At 42.8% G+C, this 14,165-nt stretch overlaps 1 protein-coding gene across 6 annotated transcripts in view; it reads left to right on the top strand.

Moving 5' to 3' along the window:
* Positions 1–14,165, top strand: part of SUSD6 (sushi domain containing 6) — a 102,746-nt gene that overhangs the window by 31,524 nt on the left and 57,057 nt on the right. The gene's annotated exons all lie outside the window — the stretch shown is intronic.

The raw sequence follows: 14,165 nt of genomic DNA, 5'->3' as shown, positions 1-14,165 counted from the left end.
AACAGAGGCTCACAACAGTAAGGCAGCATACCTAGGGCCTGTGAGAAACTAAGAGGCAGAGTCAGGATTTGAATTCCTTTTTGTATGACTCCAGAAACTATGTACTATTCACTAGACTACATCGAGCCTATAATTGTCTCTGTCACTTCCCTCTTCTGGACTCCAGCTTATCTTCCTATTTTGTCTTTGACACTTTGGCTGTATATCTCCCATGACTTTTCACTTTGTACCTCATGTTGTAATTATTTGTGTTTGTGTCTTATACACAATATACAGTTGAATGTAAACTCTTTTTTTTTGAGGCAGAGTCTCGCTCTTGTTGCCTAGGCTGGAGTGCAATGGTGTAATTTCGGCTTACCACAACATCTGCTTCCCGGGTTCAAGCAATTCTCCTGCCTCAGCCTCCCGAGCAGCTAGGATTACAGGCATGTGCCATCTTGCCCAGCTAATTTTTGTATTTTTAGTAGAGGTGGGGTTTGTCCATATTGGTCAGGCTAGTCTTGAATTCCTGACCCCAGGTAATCTGCCTGCCTTGGCCTCCCAAAGTGCTGGGCTAACAGGCATGAGCCACTGCTCCCAGCCAGCTATAAACTCCTGAGGGCATATGCTTCTTCCCCCTCTTTGTACCTTTCAAGGAATCTAGTACATGTAGGTGCCCAATGGATGTGTGAGTAAAGTCACTGAGTTCCTTAAGAAAGAAGCATGTTAGGAATGAGTTCAGAAGCCCTGTCTGGAGAGAAGTATCAAATTCCCTCATTAATTTATGATGTTTCTTCTTCGTCACCTCTGTGTTTATCATAATCTTTCTTAACATATTCCACAATGTTGCCCAAATTAATTAATTAATTATTTTCTCAGGGCATGTTCTCATCTGATTTGCCTGGATTTTATAAAGTTAACTGTTTGATGCCTTTGCCTGAACTTTGACTAATTTGTGATTACTTTTGGAATCTCTGTATGGACATTTGAAGGACTCCCCTTTACGTGAATTAGTTTAAGCATATTCTTTCTTGATTCCTGATTTAGGGCCCCACATGCAGAAAACTGGAAGTATGATTGGGGTAGAACTAGAATATACAGACCTTGGTGGAGTGACTTTGTACAATTAGAAGATGATGTAATGGTATAGATGGCAGCAGGATCATGGGGCTAATCAAAGGAAAGAAACAGTGGGCAAGTTCCTACTTCTCATTTTTGCTTGTACCTCGTAGTCCAATCTTGACAGCTTACAGGAAGTTTGGGTAATTTATGATGAAGAGGACAGGAGGAATCATGATTTGGTTATAAATTAGGAGGCTTCCTGGAAGTTATAAAAGATGGAGAACATTAGGAGCCAGAAGACAGGGTCTTGTTAGGCTTGAGTGTGCACCTCATTGGGGCTGTTAAGCTTCATTAGATGGAGGCAAAGACATGTCCCTGGAATCCTAAACCTGAAACTCAGGGGAAAATACTCAGGTTACTTTCTGAGTAGGAAGGAGGGAAATGGCAGAAACTGGGACCATATGTATGGAGAACTTTAAGGCCTCAGATGTATTAGGGAAGGTCACCTCTTTGGAATTACTGCCAAAGTAATTGCCACTAGGTTGACTATTTTTTTCCATTCATGAATCCTATAGAAGAGGTAGCAATTTCAGGGCAGGGGATAATGGGGTAGAGAGACTTTGCTGTTGCTGAACGCTAAGGAAGCAGGAAACTCTTTAAGCTGTATCCCCAACTTCTACCTAGCTTTTGCTAAACATAGAGTGTGGAAGTGTTCGTTCAGAGAGACTCTCCATGGAAGGGGTCGGGGGTGTCTCTGAGCTATCTGGACCATTTAGGATGCCTTAAATCATTGGGCTAACTGAGAAGGTATATCTAATAAGACAAAAACCCCCTGTAGTTATCATCCAGTCTTTCTTCTCCCTTCTTTTTCATCTCCTTCCCTAAATAGTTTTGCCTTTATTGTGTCCACGTTCGTTCTTTTTTTTTTTTTTTTTTTTTTTGAAACAGTCTCGCTCTGTCACCCAGGCTGGAGTGCAATGGTGCAACCTTGGCTCACTGCAACCTCCACCTCCCTGCTTCAAGCGATTCTTCTGCCTCAGCCTTCCAAGTAGCTGGGACTACAGGTGCATGCCACGATGCCTGGCTAATTTTTGTATTTTTAGTAGAGATGTAGTTTCACCATGTTGGCCAGGCTGATCTTGAACTCCTGACCTCAGGTGATTCGCCCACCTTAGCTTCCCAAAGTGCTGGGATTACAGGCGTGAGCCACAGCACCCGGCCTCCCACTTTTAATTCATGTTAAATTTGATATAATCTGCCCCCACGACTCTGATGAAGATGTTCTTGATTAGGTCACCAGTGATCTCCTAGGGGCCAAATCAAGTGGGCCTTTTTCAGTCTTCGTCTTTCTAGGCCTTTGCTGCATCTGCCACTTCTCATGTTTTCCTTGAGTCTCTCTGTCTCTATCTTGACATCTATGTTGCACATGCCCCTGGTTTCCATGTACTGTTTGGAGTCTTTCATAGGCTGTCCTTTCTCAGTATGCCCATTGTAAGTTAGTGTTCTCCCTAGGATTCTATCCTTGACTTTCTTCTCAACCTGCCCTCTTTCCTAGGTGAGCTCATCTATTTTGCATGGTTTCAACCATCACCTACAGGTTGATCACTCCAGGGCTACATCCCAAGTTCGGAGTGCTCTGTAGGGTTTCACATTCATTTCTAATTTGTCTGCTAGATCTTTCTACTGATTATCCCTCAGGTACCCCAGGTCAACATATTAAGGAATAATCTGAATGAAATTCATTATGTTCCCTGACAAAACCTGCTTATTCACCTGTATTTTTTTTCTCCTGTGGTAGCTTCTACCATTTATGTAGTTACTCAGGCCAGAAACCTAGGCATCATCCTTTATTTTTCTCACTCACCCCATCCTATTAGTTTTTTATATCTTCTATAGCATTTGGCGCTTCACAGACACTGAATGGATGGATGAATGGATGAAAATATTTGTTTATTTCATCCAAATTTAATTACAGTTAAATACCCTGGCCTTGGTGAAGCTGAATGCTCCTAGTTACACTAACTTTTGGGAAGGTCATCTGATTTTTGGCCACATTGAAATTAACCAGGAAGACTTTCTTTCCTTTTCTTTTTTTTGAGATGGAATTTCGTTGTTGTTGCCCAGGCTGGAGTGCAATGGCATGATCTCAGCTCACCGAAACCTCCGCCTCCCAGGTTCAAGCGATTCCCCTGCCTTAGCTTCCTGAGTAGCTGGGATTACAGGCATGTACCACCATGCCCGTCTAATTTTGTATTTTCAGGAGAGACAGGGTTTCTTGATGTTGGTCAGGCTGGTCTTGAACTCCTGACCTCAGGTAATCTGCCTACCTTGGCCTCCCAAAGTGCTGGGATTATTGGCATGAGCCACGGCGCCCAGCCAGGAAAACTCTTTAAGGTTAAATACTTTGTGGAAGGATTAGTCATTATTAGAAAGGGGTGGATTGGCCACTGCTATCTTTTAGGGCACTCTAAGGAGCTGCTGAGAAGTTTGTTTATACAGTGAAAGGTGAGGTGGGTGAAGTCAAATTGTGCTGGCTGGTGGAGTGGGGATGGGGTTGTCCTTGGTGCTCATGGGAGTATATAGACAGTGTGTTGTTGGCGAGCTTGCCACAATGCTGTGGATTTAATATAAGAAATATGCAACATTTTTCTGTTGGGGGAGTAATATGCCTCATTTCACTCACTAATGGATTTCCTAATTGTATTTCTAACATAAAGCCTGAGGATGTGTATTTAACTGTTTTGCCAAGTTTATCTCCCTTTTCTTGCTGTCCAGCCCCCTGGGGGAAAAAAAAAAAAAAAAGAGAAAAAAGGAGAAAGTGATTTAAAGAATCTGGATTTGGGCTTGGCACAGTGGCTCACACCTGTAATCCCAGCACTTTGGGCGGCTGAGGCAGGGAGATTACATGAGGCCAGAAGTTTGGAACCAGCCTGGCCAACATGGTGAAACCCTGTCTCTACTAAAAATACAAAAATTAGTTGGGCCTGGTGGTACACACCTGTAATTCTAGCTAATCGGGTGGCTAAGGCATGAGAATCGCTTGAACCTGAGAGACAGAAGTTGCTATGAGCCAAGACTGTGCCACTGCACCCCAGCCTGGGCAACAGAGCATCATCTCAGGAAAAAAAAAAAAAAAAAAGAATCAGGATATCAGGATTTGGAACCAGAGAAGCTCTTTAAGTAGAGGCTGTCTAGTCCAGCCCTGCATTTTCAGATGATGACGACAATAATAATGATAGATGGTGATGACTATAATAGTAACTACCATTTTTGATGACTTACTAAGTCACAGGCACTATGCTAAGTACTTTATATACATTTCCCATATGATACTTAAAATAGCCCTGTGATATAGGAATTATTAGTACCATTTTATAGAAAGGAAGTAGAGGTCCAGAAAGTTGGATAGCTACATTGTGGCAAAGAGAATGCTGACGTAGCTATGGTGCAGAGAGATGAAGCATCCTGCTTGTTCAAGGTCAGGCTTTCCAGTTAAAGGAAAAGCAAGTAGAATCCAAGTCTCTTGACATTGAGCTCGGTTGAGGACCTATTTGTTGTTTTAATCTGAGAACTCATTTTCTGTGGTCATTTTTGTCTTATTTCTCACTATCCTTTTAATTTCAGTGAAATTGAATGAGATAGCAGGAAGGGTGGTTTAGGGTTGGAGTTTTTGGTGAGTTTTTAAAGTTTATTTTTAAATAGGCAGCTTTCCCAGACTGACTGGGAATGTAGCAGAAGGCCTGAGAACCAGGAAGTGACACAGACCTGTTTATACCATCCCACTCTGGGGCCTTTGGAAAACGATCCACAGAGATGGTAAAAAGTAAACATAACTGCATCAGCCAGTTCTCTAGGGTTTGCTATTTTTGACCTGGAGGAGGTGTTTCCTGCATAGCTATAAGTACTCTGAATGCCAAAATTTAGCTCCTAAACATTTCTTGAGTGAAGGTATATAGACAGACATTTATTTTTTGTTACCATTCAGTGATTCTAGGCAGACAAAATTAACATTTGTTTTTCCTCTCCTCTCTGCCATCCTTTTGGTGAATTGTTCTTCCATTTCCTTATCTTTCTTTTAAGTAGCACTGTGCATGCAAAACACTGTCCTGGGAGCTCTAAATGTGTTCATGGGTTCAAGGTCCAACTCAAAGCTTTCTCTTTCACTTCTCCCTACTCCCATCAGAAGTCTTTGTTCCTGTCTCCTCTGTGCTCTCATAGCACTTTTTAAAAACCTTCTTTTGGGCCCTACTAACAATTTGACAGTGTTACATAGATAAACATAATTCCTCTCACGTAAGTTGTGAATTCCTTGAGAGTAAGAACTGTGCCCCAATTCATCTCTGTGATCACCCAAGCCTTGCATAGAAGACAGTCAGTAAATATTAGCTGAATCGCAGTATAGTCATTGGAAACACAGAGCCCTAAGAAGTCAGCTTTATCAAATCGGCTTCCAGGACTTTATTTGCCAACTGGGCATTGAAGCCTGTTCCACTCAGCCCTGATGGGAACCAAGGAAAGAGATGTGATGACACATGAGGCATATCTCTAGGGTCTAGGAACCAATTGCAGTCGCTCCTGCCATGCATCTGTTTTGCTACCTGGTCAAATTTCAGGATTTATATATTCTTTTTTCTCCTGTTTTATATGTCCTGCTATTTTGCCATTTGGTATTTTTCTATACAAATTGTATCTTCTGAATTTATCTTTTTTTCTCATTCCTTCGAGAATTGTTTGTTAAGCACTTTGGGGGCACAGAATTGGTGGTCTCTGCAGGAGTTTATTACCTGAGGAAATGCAGCATATAAAAGTTAAATAACTGTGAGTGGCCTTTGGGGAGGGATTCAATTGACTTCCATTGCTGGTCCAGGCAGGAATGCTGAGGGTTTGGAGGAGGCTTCCATGCCTTTGGGCTGAAGTGAGAAATTCTCCCAAAACTAAAATGGGAACTAAACTTGACCTTTTGTTTGGAAAACACAAGAGCAGGGAGCCCTATTAAGTAGGGAAGCAGGAGGAGGAGACTTCCAGGCCCCTTGGATTCCATTTATCTGTAAAATGGGGCTAATACCACCTACTTAATGAGAACGAGTGTGTGTATGTGTATATTCCCTAAGTCTCCCAGAAACTGATATTATTTTAGGAGAGTCACAATAGCTGTTTAATTTGAAGGGGAGGTAGTGCTAAGTGCTTTAAAAAATATTTTTAGAATTTGATGGGAAAGAATGTGGGAAGGTCACTTGTTTAACTTGTTAGTGTTCTTTTGTCTAAACTAACATTGTGTTTTGACCCTAGTCTCAGGAAGCGGTGCCCTTTGGGAGTCTAGTGGGGGTCAGTCACAACCTGTTAGAACAGGAAGGGGCTTAGCATGAATTTGAGCACCCATTGTTTCAGACATCATCCTGTGTGTCTCAACGTTTGTCTTAATTTCACCTCACAACAACCCAATGAGGTGGCTATCGTTTATCCAGTTTACAGACGGCAACTAAAAATAACTTGCCCTAGACCACCTACTTGATAATATCTGCCAACATGTTTCCATGTTACTGGCCTCCCTGAGAGATATGTAGTTCAACTGTTTAATTTTACTGATGAGAAAACAGAGGCATGGAAGCAAAACGCTTGTCCAAGTTTGGCCCATCAGCCGTGTTGAAGCTGGGACTGGAGAAGGGATTTCTTACCTTCAGGTCAGGACCTTAGGACAGGCTTGGTTCCTGCTCACAGGTACTTTGCTTTCTCTCCCTTGTTTTCCTGTCCAGTCTTGTTTGTTCTCTCTTGGCTTTCTCATCTTGTATCTTTTCTCCCTTTCTCCCTGGGCCCCTGTAGCTCTGCAATGTGTGCAGAGGCTGGGTTTTGTTGTTGTTGTTAAGACCTGTGTTATTTTTGGAAAGCATTTTAGGAACACTGTGTATGGATAGTCCATACAAATATGCTGATGGATTGATTAAACCCTAAAGGGAAAGTGGATTCTCCTGGGTTTTCTGCAATGCAAAGGAAGGTAGATGCTAGGGATCCGTCTTGGGAAGATGGAGGGGAATGTGCTGCTCAGTCAGAACAGTGAGGATAGAGTTAATGTTTCTTCCTCCTAGTTGGAGCCTTTGTTGTCTTACTTTTTAGAGGAAATACTTTTGGGCCCCTCCTATTCCCCAGAAGACATTCCAGTTTTCTTAGAACTGAGAGGTCCTTTGGGGATCATCCAGGTTCACCCCTGAGACCAGGAAGACTCACTGACTTGCCTGAAGTCAAACCACTTTTCAGTGGCAAGCTGGCACCTAGGCTGTCTCTCCTGTTTTGTGTACAGGTCCCTGCTGCAGTCATTCTGCTGTTAGATGCTAGAAGAGAGGTGTTGGAGACTTATTAAAAAGAAGGCTTACATAGGGTGGTAGTGTATCTTCTGGCATTCCTGTTGTCTGAAGTTGGGGAAAGCGTGATGCCCAGATGATGATGTGGTGAGCAATTCTGGGGGTGGAAGACAAGAGCACAGGGAATATCAAAGCAATTCAAAAAAACAAAACAAAACAAAAAAAAAACCTCTTACACTCTATAATGGCTTAGGTGGCTTAAGAGGAAAGTGGAGGGTAATGTTTGTGATTTGGAGGGGGTGTGATTGTAATAAGAGTTTGTTGTTTACCTTTTCAGGTAGGAGCTAGAGATTAAAGGAGATGGGTAAGGTGATATTCTGGCCTGACAGGATGTCAGAGTGCAGTAGAATCTGTGGCTGTTGAAGCACTCAAGTGTTAGTGGCACAAAGGAAAGGGACGATACAGAAGTTAGTAGGACTAGAAGAATCCATTGATCCACAGTGGGAGAAGACAGAAGAGTAACTGAATTTTGGGGGATAGGAAGCATTAAGATCCAATGAATGTTTAGATATCTTTTGATGCTGTAACCTGACTATTTCAGGGTGAGTAGGAGTACAGAGGGGAAGAAAGAGAGGTTAAGAAAGGGCCTGGGCAGCTTTGGCTGTATTAGTCATTTCTCTTACTTATCACACCCCTCTGGGGAACTTTGGACTTCAAAGTGTTACGACTTCTTATCATTGCAACCTGAAATGAAATGTAATCAGCTGGTTAAATTCTGTTCACATTTCTCAAACTGTTCTTTGTCGTTTCCCATCATGTGGCAGGATCAAGGTTGGTGAACATGGTTTATCAAAGGAATAAACTCTCTTGTTCTAGACTCTCACCACTACTACCATTATCTCCTGTCTTAATTAGTCTGAGGCAAGAAAAGGATTTATGTTGGTTTTGTCATCCCAGTTCCCTATCTTAACTAATGGACAGAGGAGCCATGGTTTAAGAAACAATTTGTTCTAAAAATTACCTGTAGAGGCTGAGGCAGGCTGATCACTTGAGTCAGGAGTTTGAGACCAGCCTGACCAACATGGTGAAACCCTGTCTCTGCTAAAAATACAAAATTAGCCAGTCCTGGTGGCATGTGCCTGTAGTCCCAGCTACTCAGAAGGCTGAGGAATGAGAATTACTTGAATCCAGGAGGCGGAGGCTGCAGTGAGCCGAGATTGTGCCACTGCATTCCAGCCTGGGCAACAGAGCAAGACGCCATGTCAAATAAAATTAAAAATTACATGTAAACAGAGTCTGATTTTACCCACACAGCACCTGGGAGCCACGCTTTACTGAATCAGGCCCCTCTTGTCTTCAGGAGAAGAGTTCAATAGTGCGAGATGACGTTACACCTTCAGCAGGACTTTGGCATTCTCGGCAGGGCTGGGCCCCAGGGTAGCCAGGCACATGAACTGAGGAGATCTGGACCCTGGCTGCCTAGGGAACAGGGGGCCCTGGCTGTTTCCTGGCTGGCCCCAGCTGCTGCTGCTGCCTTCCAAGGCCAGAAGCCATTTTTGAAATGTGTCTTCTGGTGTTCCTGTTGTCTCCAGGGCACCTTTAACCTTATTAGCAGGCTCTTGGGTTAACCTAGAAGCATCTGTGGCAATAAGAAGCCAATAAACAATGTGAACTTTGGGCTTGTGTTGCAGACTTTTGACACCAGAAGCCCACCATGTGTGTCATCATTTCTCAGGTAGCCCTCTGCTGTCTTGGCTTCTGGCTAAGACTATAAACATAAGCCCTGGGTGTTTCTAATTTACAGAGCATTTCCTCATTTTTTGTTCCTTTTGAGCCTCAACAAAGCCTAGAGAGATAGTCAAGCAAGTAACAGCCCCACTTTACAAATGAGGAAACAGGGGCCGAGATGAAGTAAGTGGCTTCCTCAAGATCAGAGCTATGGCTTGAGGTCAGTGTTCTTCCTCATTGGAGGAACTTATGGACAGGAAGTGAGTGTCCATGATATCACATTTGCCAGGGCACAGTCACCTAGCTGTTGATGTTGTGGGTTTACAGAGGTGGAGAGGCTGCTCTTTTGGGGCTGACAGTCTAGCTGGGGCCTCCTGCTACCAGTGGCTGTTGGGGCAGCAGCACTAGTTCCCAAGAAATAAAATCAGAAGGGTGACTCTCCTCACCTGTGTTTTGAAGAGGAAAGCTGGCTACTGGGGGGGAAGAGATTGGATTACAACAAGAGAACAAGAGAAGGGTAGAAGCGGTGAAAAATTCTGTGGCTGAGAGAGACCTTAGAGCCTTTTTCAGATGTGGAAACAAGGCAGAGCCTTCATGACCAGCCAGCTGTCTGGTGGCAGAGGTGGGACTGAGTCATTGCAGGCCCTCTCCTCTGTCTCACCTCCAAGTTCACATGTGATATTCCTTGTGAGGATGGCTGAGTGCTAGTTTTGAACTTGAGAGTTAGTTTCAGGTTCCTCTCCAGTGATAATTTTTTTTTATTAGATGAAGTAGTCATGTACATGCTAAAGGAATACTGAAGTGAAACGGATTCTTTTTGTTTAAACAAAGTTTTAGCCTCAATATTTCTCTAGGGATAATGAATACCGAGTGTTAACTTGTTTTGAAATGCTTTTCTTTTTGCTTGATGTACTAAAGCCACAATCCCAAAACAGGTCTTGTTTTTCAGAATTCTATATTCCAAGCAGACTCTTTCTTAAAATAATTAGATTTATAGTGTGGCCCTTTCTCCACAGTAGCTGGGTTCTCCCATTCTGGGCAATAGTTTGGAGTTTTGGGGGCTAGCTTTCCGCTCTTTTATTTCTGAAACAGTTAACTCTTGACCTAGCCTTACATATAAACACTCCACTGACTACCTTCAATTTATCTTTTCTTTGCAAAGCCCCCATTTCCATCACCCAGTCTGTTCTGCACCTATCCCTTCTTAGGCTTCGTGGTGGAATTTGTTCCTTGACTCAGGTAGCTGCTTAAGCAGTAAGGGAGGAGCCAGTTGTTTCTGCAAAACAAAAACAAAAAACCCTAAAAGCAGTCAGGAACTCACACATGTACATCTTCTCTGCTCCAATTCTGTACTGGCTCCTCCCTACAGTATTCATGATTTTGGCAAACCTTTGCTGCCTGCCTGTCAGATGCCAGGCCTTGTGCTGGCTAGTGAAGATTCCAAGTTGAGTAATTCACTGTCCCTGCCTTCAAGGAACTCTCAGCCTAGTATGGTGAGACAGATGAGCAAATAGGTGTGATAACCTGTTAAAGGTACAGTCGTAGCAAGGTAAGAAGGGGTCATTTCTACCTTGGAGGTGGGTATGGTGTGAAGTGTCAGGAAAGAATTCCTCTAGATGGCCCTTGTGCTGAGCCCCTAAAATGACTATATTCCTGGGGGAGGGAGCAATTAGGTTTTTGAGATTTGTTTTAATGGCAGTTTGTTGAGAGAGAAGACAGGTGGTCTATTGGAAGGCCTTGCTACATTAACTTTATATTTTGTTTGAATAGGTAATATGTGTACAAAATACAACACTCAAGATTATAAAAGGTTGCAGTAAAAAATGTTTTTCTCCTTCCCTGTTAACCACTCATTTCCCCTCCCTGAAGGCAATCATTAGTTACAAATTTCTTGTGCTTTATTCGAGTTGAGTTTTTCAGTACTTACAGATGTGTGTGTGTGTGTGTGTGTGTGTGTGTATGTGTTTGTGTCCTTTAAAAATACATGCATATACAAGTTATTTTTTTCACGTACTAATTTTAGAAGTCATTCCATATTGGCACAGGTTGAAGTGCCCTGTTCTTTTTACACCACTGCATGGTATTTCATTATATTGGATGTACTATTTAAGCACCCCCCCCTTTGATGAACTTTTAGATTGCTTTAGTCTTTTGCCTTTACAAGCAGTACATGAATATCTTTCATATATGTCATTGCACATGTGATTTCTTAGCACAGATTTTAGAACTGATAGGTCAGACTATATGTGCATTTTTTTTTGGGGGGGTAGATATTAACAAGTTGCTCTCCATAGGGCTCTATGTTTATTATAAAATGCTAGCCAGGCAGAGTGGCTTATCCTTCTAATTCCAGCCCTTTGGGAGGCCAAGTTAGGAGGATTGCTTGAGGCCAGAAAGAAGTTTGAGAGCAGCCCAGGCAACATAGCAAGACACCCTCTGTCTTAAAAAAACGAACAAACAAACAAAAAACTAGTCGTGGTGTTGTGCGCCTGTAATCCCAGCTACTTGGGATGCTGAGGCAGAAGAATCGCTTGAGCCCAGGAGTTCAGGTGAGCTATGCTCACATCACTGCATTCCAGCCTGGATGATAGAGCAAGATCCTGTATCTTTAAAAAACAAAAACACACACCAAAAAATAAATGTAAGATTCTTTAGCATTTGGCAGGCCCCACAGCTCTTCTTCCGCGTGCCCCCACCCCCCAATCAAAATCCTCTAAAATCCCTGCCAGAATGATCTTCCTAAATGAACTTAGTCTTATTTCCCTGTTTAGAATCCTTATAAGGGTAAAATTTAAACCCCTCTGCTTAGCCCCTGCCTCCAGCCTTTGTCAGGAGTTATGTGCTTCCATAGTACTCTGATCCGTTTGTATTTGGTGCCTCCTCCTTTTTCTTTGCCTCCTGCCTGCCTGCCTGCCTGCCTGTCTGCCTGCCCCTCTCCCTCCCTTCTTTTTCTCTTCTTCCTTCCTTCCCTCTTCCATTCCTCCCTTCATCCCTCTCTCCTTCCACCCTTCTTCCCTCCCTCCTTCCATCTCACATCATTTAGGATTCAGCTTAGCGTCACCTCTTGTAGGCAGTCTTTCCTGACTACCACAACTTATGCACAGAACACCGAAGCACTATCTTATGTGGCCTCAGTTGATTCACTACTTAAATATTTTTTGTGCACATGCTGTGATGTGGCACATGCAGGTGTCATTCTTGATGATCCACTGGTTATTGCCTTCAGGGGATGACAACTGCCTGGTAGGGTTACCTGATGTGGCTGCATCTAAAACAGCAACACCAAAGGGCCCATTGCCAACTCTGTCACTGACCAGCTGGGGCCCCTGAGCATATCCCTTAACCCCTTTGGACCTTGATTTGGCATCTGTCAAATGAGATGGTGGAACTTGAGGAACTCTAAGGCCCCTGAAGTGCAGGTCTTATTAGTGATTACAACAGCAACAGCAGCCAGTGTTTACTGAGGCCTTACAAAGTACCAAGCACTTTGCCAGGCACTTTGTCTATCCTAATCCTTATATCAACCCTATGAAGTTAGTATGGCTACTCTTCCCATTTTACAGATAAGAAAACTGAGGCTAAGAGGTGTTATATGACTTGACCGCAAGGTCATAATAAGGAAACAGATTTGAATCTAGGTATTCTGACTTTACTGCTCTTAGCCACTTAAATGGGCACACATTCCACACACAGTTTTCTGTATCGTTTGGTGGTCACTCACAGACTCCACCCCAGATTCTCCAGGAACCATACCTGTTCTACAGTTTTAAAGGCTCAAACTGGAGTCTGGGTGAAAGCTGGGAACAGAAGACTGCCATAGTCACAATTATTAGAGGGAAGTGGGTGAAGACCAGTGGCCAGCTCTGTTCATGAACCTTTTGACAGCTTTTCAGTTACCCTCTTTAGGAAGGGAGCATAGGCCTGAGTTACGCTTCAGACACAGATTAAAATCAGATCGGGGGCTAGGTGCAGAAGCTCATGCCTATAATCCCAGCACTTTGGGAGGCTGAGGTGGGGGGTTGTGGCTAGGAGTTTGAGACCAACTGGGCCAACATGGTAAAGCCCTGTCTCTACTAAAAATACAAAAATTAGTTGGGTGTGCTAGCAGGCACCTGTAATCCCAGCTACTTGGGAGCCTGAGGCAGGAGAATTGCCTGAACCCGGGAGGTGGAGGTTGCAGTGAGCCAAGATCATGCCATTGCATTCCAGCTTGGGCAGCAGAGCAAGACTCTGTCTCAAAACAAACAAACAAAATCAGATCTGGGTAATATCTCTGGGCAGAGTCCCAGAGACATCCTTTATTAAGGTTATAGATGACAGACTCCCTAATCTTTGCATATAAGCCTTATTAATGGAGAAGAGGGTATGTGTGTAACTTAAAAAAAGGAAATATAATATTATATGGAATACCTATTGTAAACTAAAATAACTGGCAAATGAAATCAAATAAGTCAACTAAAATACAATAGGCCCACATCATGATGTATTATAATGTATCGTCAATCCAGTTGCCTCCCTAAAGGCTTATAGAAAATAAAAGTCTAATGACCAGTGATGATGAGCATTTTTTCATACTCATCATTACTGGTATAAATGTCTTCTTTTGAAAAATATCTGTTCATGTCCTTTGCCCACTTTTTGATGGGTTTGTTTTTTTCTTGTAAATTTGTTTTGATTCTTCGTAGATTCTGGATATCAGCCCTTTGTCAGATGGGTAGATTGCAAAAATTTTTTCCCATTCTGTTGTTTGCCAGTTCACTCTAATGAGTGTTTCTTTTGCTGTGCAGAAGCTCTTAAGTTTAATTAGATCCCGTTTGTCTATTTTGGCTTTTGTTGCCATTGGTTTTGGTGCTTAGTCCTGAAGTCCTTGCCTATGCCTATGTCCTGAACAATATTGCCTAGGTTTTCTTCTAGGGTTTTTATGATGTTAGGTCTTAGGATTAAATCTTTAATCCATCTGGAGTTAATTTTTGTATAAGGTGTAAGGAAAGGGTCCAGTTTCAGCTTTCTGCACATGGCTAGCTAATTTTCCCAACACTATTTATTAAACAGGGAATCCTTTCCCCATTGCTTGTTTTTGTCAGGTTTGTCAAAGCTCGA

This window comes from Sapajus apella, unplaced genomic scaffold (assembly GCF_009761245.1).
Source record: "Sapajus apella isolate SASKATOON/1434 unplaced genomic scaffold, GSC_monkey_1.0 scaffold59, whole genome shotgun sequence".
NCBI classification, from domain to species: Eukaryota; Metazoa; Chordata; class Mammalia; order Primates; family Cebidae; genus Sapajus; species Sapajus apella.
The sequence above is the reverse complement of the archived record's forward strand: the minus strand, read 5'-3'. Positions and strand labels throughout refer to the sequence as shown.